Consider the following 10,438-nt stretch of genomic DNA (forward strand, 5'->3'; position numbering starts at 1 on the left):
GCGTCATTTTATGCATCGGCGTGTCGGACCCGCCCCCGCACGCCCACTGGAAGATTCTGCCCTATTTATTTTTTGACCCCGTGTAGTAAGCTAATGTGTCATGTACCTTTAAGACAAATATTGTACTGTAACATCCCATGATCGTGGCACCCAATAGCAGAGTAACGCGCGCTACCTCTGTGGAGTAGTCTTGAGTTAGAGAATGAAGGGTAAAGACAGAGTTTTGAGTTGTAAACACACAAGTGTAGCTGCTGAGTTTGTTTTGTAAATAAACAGAATGGCCAGGATTTCCCAGTTGGTGAGTGGTGGGGGGGGTGTGGGGCCTGCTCGCCGACGTATAAAGTGATGCGGGGTGGTGTTTGGCAGAGCTCCCGATGTCACCCCGCCTCATTTCACCCCGCGGGGGAGGGGGTGCAGCCGAATCAGCTGTGCGCCCGCCGACCTGTCAATGGCCTATTGAGGCCATTGACAAAGTAATTAACATGATTAGGGGACCTGCCCGTCTAACCTTGAGGTTGTCGGGCAGGCTGGGAGCCCTGGCGGGCTTCAGAAAAAGAATGAAACCTCGTCCACGAGTGGGATGAGGTTTCATGTAGGTTTTTAAAAATGTAGTTAAAGTGTATTTAAAAGTGATGGACTTGTCCCAACTCACGTGACAGTATCACATGAGGGGACATGTCAGGGAAACTTTTTTTTCTGTTTTTAACATTTTTTAATGTGGAGGTGATCTCCCTGAGGCAGCACTTAGCCTCAGGGAGGTGAGTGCTCTCTTCCGTGCGCACGCACAAAAGAGCGCACTCTTGGCTCAGGGAATCCCCCCCCCCCACGTCTGCACAGGGAGTGCATAGCGCTTCCTTGGGGACGTCACACTGGGCGGGCCTTGATTGGCCTGCCCACGTAAAATGGCGGCGCGCCCCCAATTGGGGGTGCCGATCAGAAGTACGCCTCCACACGCTCGCTCCTGAACTTCCTTGCCCCCCCGCCCCGATGGAGGAAAATTCTGCCCAATGTATTTCTTCTAAAATTGGCCTATTGATCTTCTCTGTCTTGGTACCAACTCTGTCACCCTGAAACAAGTGTGCAGTCTGGATCCTTAGGTCCAACAAACCAGGGCACTGGATCCAACATCCCACCTCAGCCCTTGTCTTCAATTTTTAACATTCAAAGTACTCCCATTTTGTCAAGTCCACTCAAGGAATAAAGGACAATTTGAAGGCAGGATTCAATGTCTGAAGACCCACTCCAATATTTAAGGACCAATCCTATGTATAAAAACCCACTTCAATATTTAAAGATCTGCTCCAATACTTTGAAGACTCCCTCAAAATATTTGAAATTAGAAAGGAGGCATAAATAACACTGGCCTACACTGGGAAAGGAGCGGATTAAACTCAATTTAATGAGACTGTCTGTCTGAGATACCAATTTGATTGGAATTAATGAAGAAAGCCAAAAAGCCGCAGTGTGAGCAAAAATATTAAGGGGAATGTAATCGTAATGTTTGCTCTCTGGAGGGTGAAATTTTGAATGGGGGAAGGAGGAGACAGATTAGTTATTCATAACTGTTCATTGGATAAGTGATTCTATCTGCTTTGTTAGGCCTTTAGTTGTTTCTGTAACCTGTGAAATCACAGACTTAGGAAATGAGCCAAGGGGCCCATTAACTGGGCTGAACCTTAAGTTCCCTCACTTGTTGGCAGCTAGAATTTGTGATATTTGTGATAGGAAGTACAGGGGAACATCTGGGCACTGTTGTGAGGCAAAGAAGTCGTTCAAAATTTTTCCTTATAAGACAAACTAGATTTATGTCAGGAGGGAATTAAGCTTTCAAAAACACTTCACGGATTGAGAAGGCTATTTTCAGTACAGCGATTGCTTTCAAGAGGAAGTGAACTCCATTCTCCTCAAAAAACTCAAGAAGATCAAAACATTGGTCTCAAACACTCCTCTTAGTTTTTGGCATGTGTCATTAATGGATGCCCACAGTTAGCATCCCTTCCTAACACTGATGCATCTCTCAAGACCACTGCAGTTTCCTAGTAATGGAAGTGGAGAGCACTATACAAGGGCTGGGGAGAGCTTTGCTGTTGTTTGGACAATGTCCTAGATATTACTACATTACTGCCTTTGATATTTCATCGCATTTACTTTAAGCAATTTTGCTCTTACTCGTTATACTTCCATCACTTGTAATGATGACATGTTATAATCAATATCGTACAGAATGATTTACCAAATTGAAGTGGCTTGACTGACATTGCAGTATTGGGCTATGGCAGCCTGAAAGGCCCAAAATTTAATTAAAAATTCAAAGACCAAAAAGTCAATAATTTAATTCTAGCACTCTTAGAAAAAAGAGATAAACACAGCAAATTGACCAAAATGATAATACAAGCAAAACAAGAATTAAACAGATTGAACTGGGCGTGTCAGGTGTTTTATTTGTCAATTAAATAGGACTTAATTCTTCCAGTGTTCAGCCAGGTGATTTTTTTGATGGGATATGAGACACATTGCAGCTTGCTAACGTAATTAAAAACACATTTCTAATGGTCATTCGTATTGTGATTTGCTGTCAACTTTACCTTCTGTGGATGCAGAAATGATCAAATCAAATCTGTGATCTGACAAGTTCCAGGATTTGTTAGATTGTGAACTATCGGTCAATTGGTTTACATTTGCACCACTCATTATATAACATGTAAGAACTTCATTGGGTGTAAAGTGCTTTGGGACTTTCTGAGGTTGAGAATGACGCTATATAAATGCAAATCCTTTCTTTAATATTTCGAGGTAATTTCAGATTTTCCTGTTTTTATCTGAATTCCAGCTGGACAGGCATGCGAATTTTGTGACCTAATTAATTTTTCGATATATTATTCTCAATGTATGCATTTATTAAAATGATTAATTTTCTAATTGCTGAATGCTGTATTAGCAACTTGATTTTTCTTACAGGCAATGTGTTTGGAGCCGTGGGATGGCATTGGGCAGACTGAGCGCACTTCTCTTGCTATTCAAAGGGGAGACCTGTTTGATAAGTGCAGGTAGGTGGCTGATATATCAGGCGAACAATATTCTGGTCTAGAAGGAGAGGAAAGAAGGAAGCTAAGAGAAGTCCTAAGGTTTACTGCCACTGACAATGCCACATACCCACCTGGTGCAGTTGTCCTGCATTAAATGGCACAGATATCCATTTGACTCCGTGCTGATCCATCCTCTACAGAGCTGCTTCTTCACAGCCTGTCCCAGGTAGGCGTGCCAGATATGCAGAAATGCTTCATGGCACATAATGACACTTCAGCATATTCTGTCCTCGTTGATGTGCCTTTAATTTTTTTTTCACTATCAACCAAATACAACGCAGACTTGACTAGAAAATTAGAAATTAGGCAGCCTTCCAGTAGAACTAACTTCTGCCAATTTTTTTGCATTCCAGCTCCTTCTGCCTGAAAGTGAGAGTAGACAGGGAATTGGACGCAAAAATCAGCTGCATTGTGTTTAGGTTAAATAGAAATGAAGCTGATTCTGTGCAGAATTAACTTGTATTGGTTTATAGAACAACAGACATGATGCTGCGGTGGAAACAGGGTGAGATGCCAAAGGTTTCAGAGTGGCTTGTTTCAGGAGCAGGGTATCTGTAAACATTGTACAATGATATAATGGGCAAAATCGCCCCAGATTTGCACCAAGTGCGGTAGCGGGCGGGTAAAATGACGTTTTACCTGCCGGCCGCAATGGCGGGTTTTCACGCCATATCGTCCCAAACCCGCTGCATTAATTATGTATTCCTGGGAAACACGCTGTTTCCATGTCGGGTGGGCTGCCATTTGTCTGCCACGCCATTACCTTGCTGCTTTAGCACGCCGGGTGCCATATTTAAAGTCCAACCGTGTGCACACCTCTCAGCGCTTCCAGCCAATGACAGCTGCAAAGGAGACATGGCTCTGAAAGGCAAAAAGACTGCAGCCCCCAGGTTCAATGGTGCATCCCTCGAGCGCCTTTTGGATGCAGTGGAGGCTCGGTATGATGACCTCTACCCCTACTCAGGCCACAGGATGGAAGGAACCTCATTAATCCGGCTTGGGAGGCGGTGGCAGCGGTGGTCAATGCCAATGCCCTGCAAAGGAGGACAGCTACCCAGTGCCACTGCAGGATGAATGGTCTCATCTGTTCTGCCAAGGTAATTCACTCTCCACATGACCCCCAACTCACACACTCACTAACCCACCATGCATCCACAGGAATCTCAAACCTCAAGGGACAACACCACTAACTCTCACACAAACCCTCACATCTCCATCAGGCTCATATCCTCTGGAGCTCATGTCCTCATTCCTGTCCATGGCGCCGCTCACCACACAAACGTTCCACGCATTGTCATGTGTCCTGCTCACACTCTCTCCATCTGTTTTCATGCAGGAGAAGCTGGCTCACATGAACAGGGAGAGGTCCCAGACCAGGGGTGGAGTGGCCCATGTTGGGCTGCTCACTCACTTTGAGGAGTGTGCCATCGTAGTGACTGATGAGGATGTGTACCGCGCCTGCAGTGACAGTGAGGTCAGCGGCGAACACCGTCATGAGGATCCTGCACCACATCATCTCTCTCTCAACGCAAATGTCAGTGCTCTCTCTCCTGCTTTTGACTCTGCTGCCATGCACTAATTATCTCTACTTTTTTGGTTCACAGGGAGCTCTGCCAAGTGACTGAAACTCTCAGCCAGCCATTCCCTCAGCTCCATCCATGTCCTCACCTCCAGCAAAAGGACACCTCCTCCACTGAAAAGCAGGAAATAAGCAGCCTGGAAGACCCATCACAGCACTTACCCACACCCTCCACCAGCGCAGAGCCACAAACCTCAGTGGAACCTAGATATAGGGCAGGCTCGGGTTCACAGTCTGGTGGTCACCGCGTGGACACATGTCCACAACAGGAGGAGGCAGGTTTGTGTGAGCTCCCCAGCACATGGAGGACTGCTGGGGATCAGGCACCTGTGAGGTTCGAGTCAGATGATGAGCCTCTATGTTTGGCCTTCCAACTCATCCTGGAGAGACAGCAGAGACATGTGAACATCATGCAGAGCTGTTGGAAGCCCTCAGCAAAGTCAGAGGAGTGCGTCTGCCTGCTCTCTGATGAAGTGGTGCTCACATGTCCATGTATGGAGGTCTCCATGGGGAGAATGGCAGTCGCCATGGAGACTCTGGTCCAGTAGAACGCGGAGATGTATGCAGACCTGCCATGGGTGAGTTCCTGCAGTGGCAACACAAGAGGGAAATGAGAATCCCTCCAGGTGCTCCTTCCCCTCAAGGGATCAGGACATTGCTCCCGGGTATGCGAAGGGAGGAGGAGCAGCAACTGGACACCCCTGGGTCATCCACTCAGGAATCTCAGAGGCTACCCTCTCCTTCCAAGCCCATTTTCCCAAGAGCCCCTCAACCTCATCCTATATCACCACAGGGTGAGCAGTTGGCCAACGAGTGATCCTGGAGGGAGAACTGTGTATGTGGCAGGACCTTTGGAGCCTCGCGCAAGTATCCTTTCATGCACGCAGATGCATCACGCCTCATTATCACCTCAATGTCCTGAGAATTTTGAGTGCTGCCTGCTGGGATTTGCTTTCAGTTGTCTATCTGAGTTGCATCTCCGCCCACCCAATGATAACACCACCATGCAGCAACTCATCTCGCCCACCACGACTCTTGGTTCACTTTTGATTTGGACAGCATGGTCTGGATTCAGTTTTTTGTGTGTTCCCCTGTCTTTTCCCCTCCTCCAGTCACCCATTTCCTTTCACCCATCACAGTTGACCCCCCCAGCATCACCTTCCACCTCCCCTCTGTGACCTACCAGCCACAACCCTTTTCCTTCAGGGATGTCCAGGTGAACATGCACATTCCCTTCCTTCCTGAAAATCCCACCCTCAACCACATTCACCTCCCCAGCCTCCTCCTTCCCACCCCCAGGGTCTGTGTCTGCCTCCGAGACCTCACCAACCACCCTTGACATCCCTTGTACCACTACTGTCGAATCCTCACCCTCCCACCCTACCGCCTCACTCTGCCTTCAGTCATTCTCTCTTTTCTCTCATACCACGACCACCCTCACTTTGCTCCCCAGGAGGCAGTCATGGATCCATCAGACCCCTCCCTTGCACGTTCACCTGTACATCCCCACCTCTGGACCCCTTTACCCAGGAAACCCTGCCCCCTCTGGACCCCATCCCCCCTGAACCCCTTCTGCTCCTGGAACCCCTTCCGCCCGCCCACCCCACACTGGACTCCCCTCCGCTAAGTCCCTCCCCCTTCCTGACTCCCTCAGGCACCCTCACTTCTTCCTCCACCCTCACTCCCTCCCTTCTCTGCGCTGCTTCCCCCCTCCAAAGTCCTCCCCTTACACCTTCCCCCCCTTATACCTACCTCCCCTATTGCCACCCTCCCCCCATACTCCCTCCCCACTTCCTGACCTCACCCCACTGACACCTTCATTCTCCTCTCCCAACCTCACCCCCCTGACGCCTTCATCCCCCCCCTTCCCAACCTCACCCTCCTGACCCCTTTATTACCCCCCCATCCTTACCTGTCCAACACCTTCATTTCCCCCCCCCAACCTCATCCCCTCCTCCCAACCTCAACCCCCCAACACCATTTCCTCTCCCAGTCAATCCTAGACCTTCCTCTCCCAGCCCCTTGACCATTATCCATAGTGAGCATCAATGGTGACTTTCCAACTTCCGTGAGCTGCTTCGCAGCAGATCTATGTCTCTTAAAATTACTTCCTTATATGACTTCTTCATTATTTTATCACAAACGCATCAAATTCTGGTTGTAAAGCAGTGCTAAGGCTTGAAAAATTAAGCTTCACCTAAACATCCAGCACAGTGCTCTGCATTTTAGAACCGGAATGTAATTCAGTGAGAATGCAAAAGATGCTTGAATCAGGCTTCGGAATATTTTGTTGTTCTGGTTGTGACAGGATGGTAGGAATGTTTGATGAGGGTGTCAACCATTTCAAATGCTGGTTATTGGTTGCGCAATGTCAAAATGAAATGTCCAATTACAAGGCAGACCTGAGCTCCGGAACATGTAAAGCATAATGTAAGATTCGAAACCATGAAGACTTGCAGCTAGAACCTGGTCAAAACATTTATGTGAACTGCCTTTTGTGTTTGTAGAGCTAAACTGAACATGTGAATAGTGGCAATGACCTTTAAGAAAACAACTTTGTTTCTGCCAAGCCAGTTGACCCCAGCCGACTAGGGCCTGGAGTTGATCAGAATGAGTAGTGGCTCTTATCACTGGGCCAGGGCCCTATCAATCCATTAAACCTCATGTTCCCCCAGATTGGGAGGAAGGAAATAAGAAAAATGACCTGCTTCATGATCTTGTATATTATTTTTCAGAGCTCTTGTCAGAAGTAACCTTCACATTTTTAAATGTTGGCTGTACATCACATGGTGCTGAATAATTGGGGTGGGGGGGGGGGGTGTGTAATAAGGGAGCTCTGAGAGGTTTATGGACATCTTCCTATCATTCTGTTTTTAAATCAACTAAAAAAGAAACAACCGGGAGTGCTGCACGAAGACTTGCGCATTAGACAAGTTGCATTAAATAAAATGGAAAATGCATCTGTTAGGCATAAAGTTTGAATCACTCCAGATGGAATATATTAATATCTTATGTTGGGCATTACGCTCAAACAGTTAGTACTCTTTATGTTAGTGGTCTTTACTCTTTATGTTACCTGGATGTCAGCGTTATAGACTGGCTCCTTATCCCTTTATAACAGGCACCATGGGTGGAATTTAATGGAGCCTGCCAGAGTGGGCATGATGGTGGGAGTACTGGCATCCGATTCCCAATGTTGGGAGGCTCATGTCGAGCATAAATACCAGCATGAACTTGTTGGGCTGACTGGCCTGTTTCAGTGCTGTAAATACTATGGAGTGCATGCATTAGTTTGATAATGGATACTACATACCTCAATTTGCATATATTAGTGTGATACTGGGTTATTATATGCTCATACTGGATGAAAAACTTAATGCTGTGTTATTAAATACTTGTGCAGTGTGCATTAGATGGGGGCTGCTTACATGTTAGTGGCTTAAGTTAGCTGTGTGAGCCTTAGGGTTTTTTGTTGTTTTGTTTTACTTTTTTAAACACTTTATTGGTGGTAATTCATTCTCAGGCTATGGCTGTTGGTAGCAAGGCCGGTATTTATTGCATTTTCCTATAACTGGCACAAGGGTTGTGCTTGATACGTCACTTCAGAGTATAGTGATCAGTCAACCCCGTTGGTATGGAGTCCCATATTGGCCAGACAAGATAAGGACAGGAGGTTTCCTTTCCTAAAAGACATTAGTGAACCGGCTGTGTTTTTATGACAACCTGACAGTTTCATGGTAACTTTTACAGCGCCAACCTTTTATTTGCAGTTTTCTTTTAAAAACTACGTTCAAATTCTTAAACTGTGAGATTTGAACTTGCCTTCCACGGGTTTTTAGTCCAGGCCTCTGATTAACCGGTCTAGCAACATAACCACTGCAGTATTGCACCTTGTTTATTTATGCACATGGGGCAAGATTTTTACCTTGGCGGGTGGGCACGCGCCCGACCTTTCCGAACGTGAAATGACGTGCAAAGGCACGGCCGAGTGTGCCAACCTCAACGTGCAGAGGCGCGGTAGTTTGGTCGGCGGGTGCGAGCTGAAGCTGGCAGCGCGCTCGCCGACAATTAAAAGGCCTATTAAGGATATTAAGTTATCGGTTGTGCTGAACTTTTCACTGCCCGCTCAACCTAACGGTTGACGGGCAGGCGAAAGGGCCATGCAGCCTTTGCATTTTTTTTGGAAACCTCATCCACGGGCTGTATGAGGTTTCCAAATTCAAATACAAATGAAATAAAAACTTTTAATTTTTAATTAAAAACACGTCCCTGCTCATGTGACAGAGTTACATCAGGGGACATGTTTCATTAATTTTTTGTGCTGTTTAATAGATTTTTCAATAACTTTCTGCATCTCACTGAGGCACGGAGCTGCCTCAGGGAGATTATTCAGCGCTCTTTTGCGCACATGTGCGAATTGCCCGCTAGCCCTGCTCGCCCTCCTCCCTCCCAACACCCCCCCCGCCCACACAGGCAGAGCTCAGCGCTGCTGCTTGCGTAGCACGGAGCATTGACGATCGAGGGCAGCGGTTGGCTAGCCGACTGCCCCTGGCGATCCCACACGTCAAGGGCAAAATTCTGCCCATGCTTCCAGTAATATTGCCATCCTTCCAGTATTTTGCTATCAGGTCATTCTTCATATGTGAACCCAGGGTGCAAGATGTTTGCAGCCTTACTGGGTCCTGTCAAAAGTGTACATGTGCACATTCCACCAGAGATCACCGGGTAGTTCTCAGGAATGGGAACCCTCACTTTCCAGCTCAGGGACATTTGCAGCTAACTAAAGTATCCCTTCTGCTGTATTAGCTTAAATTAACTAAGGGGTTGAGTCTTGTACTTCACTGGTCTGTGCGACACCGTATCAAACCCCATATACCCACTGAAATAACATGCAATAAAGTAAGTGTTTTATACAAAAATAAATGGTGCAAATAAGATTTGTATTGAGGTAGACTTGCTCTGCTTATTATACTTTATGGATCTCAAGTCAATTTGAAATTCATGCGTAAGCTAAAAGATTTAATGGAGTAAACATGATTTAACAAGGATTCAATATACCTTTAGCTCCACTTAAATGTATTTATTTACAATGACTGCGCATACATGTATTGACTGAAAATGGGACAAGAATTGAGATGAATTCATCTGTGTGGGTCAAAAAGGACAGTGTTGCTGTCGTCCTTGATAGAGCCAGCTTTCTGCTGACTGTGCAGAAAAAAATAGCCATTCCATGCCATCCATTTTCACTATTTCCTGAACAATTGATTTATTCCACATTATTAATGAACTTTGCAGCAGTTCCACTTGTCAGGCCTACTCTGCAAGGGTCAATAATGAGAGGAAACCTGATGTTAGTGGATCCAGCTTAAGTGATTCTGTCATGCTAACGATTCAATATATCAGGACAAATGTCGTCCACTTCCAATATGTTAATTCGTGTGTTACCATTTGCATAAACTACAGTCAATGAAGTACAAATTGCTCTTTGAAGAACAAAGCATGGTAGGGAATGACGAACTGTCCTGTTCTGTCTGCCTTGTTGTTTTAAAATTACATGGCTTAATTTCTTTCGGCCCCTCTTTCTCCCCTCCTCCCAACCTAATCTGAATGCAAAATCAGGAGAGCGTACATTTCCTTTGTGGTATCAGCTAAAATAATGTCTGGGCTGCCGGCCCAAGGAATGGAATCGACATTGCAGTGTATTTATATGTGATAGGCCATCAGAAGTTGAAACTTCGCAGGCAGCCCTTCCAATAAATTTGGTAACGACCTC

This window comes from Carcharodon carcharias, chromosome 1 (genome assembly GCF_017639515.1).
Source record: "Carcharodon carcharias isolate sCarCar2 chromosome 1, sCarCar2.pri, whole genome shotgun sequence".
Lineage (NCBI taxonomy): Eukaryota > Metazoa > Chordata > Chondrichthyes > Lamniformes > Lamnidae > Carcharodon > Carcharodon carcharias.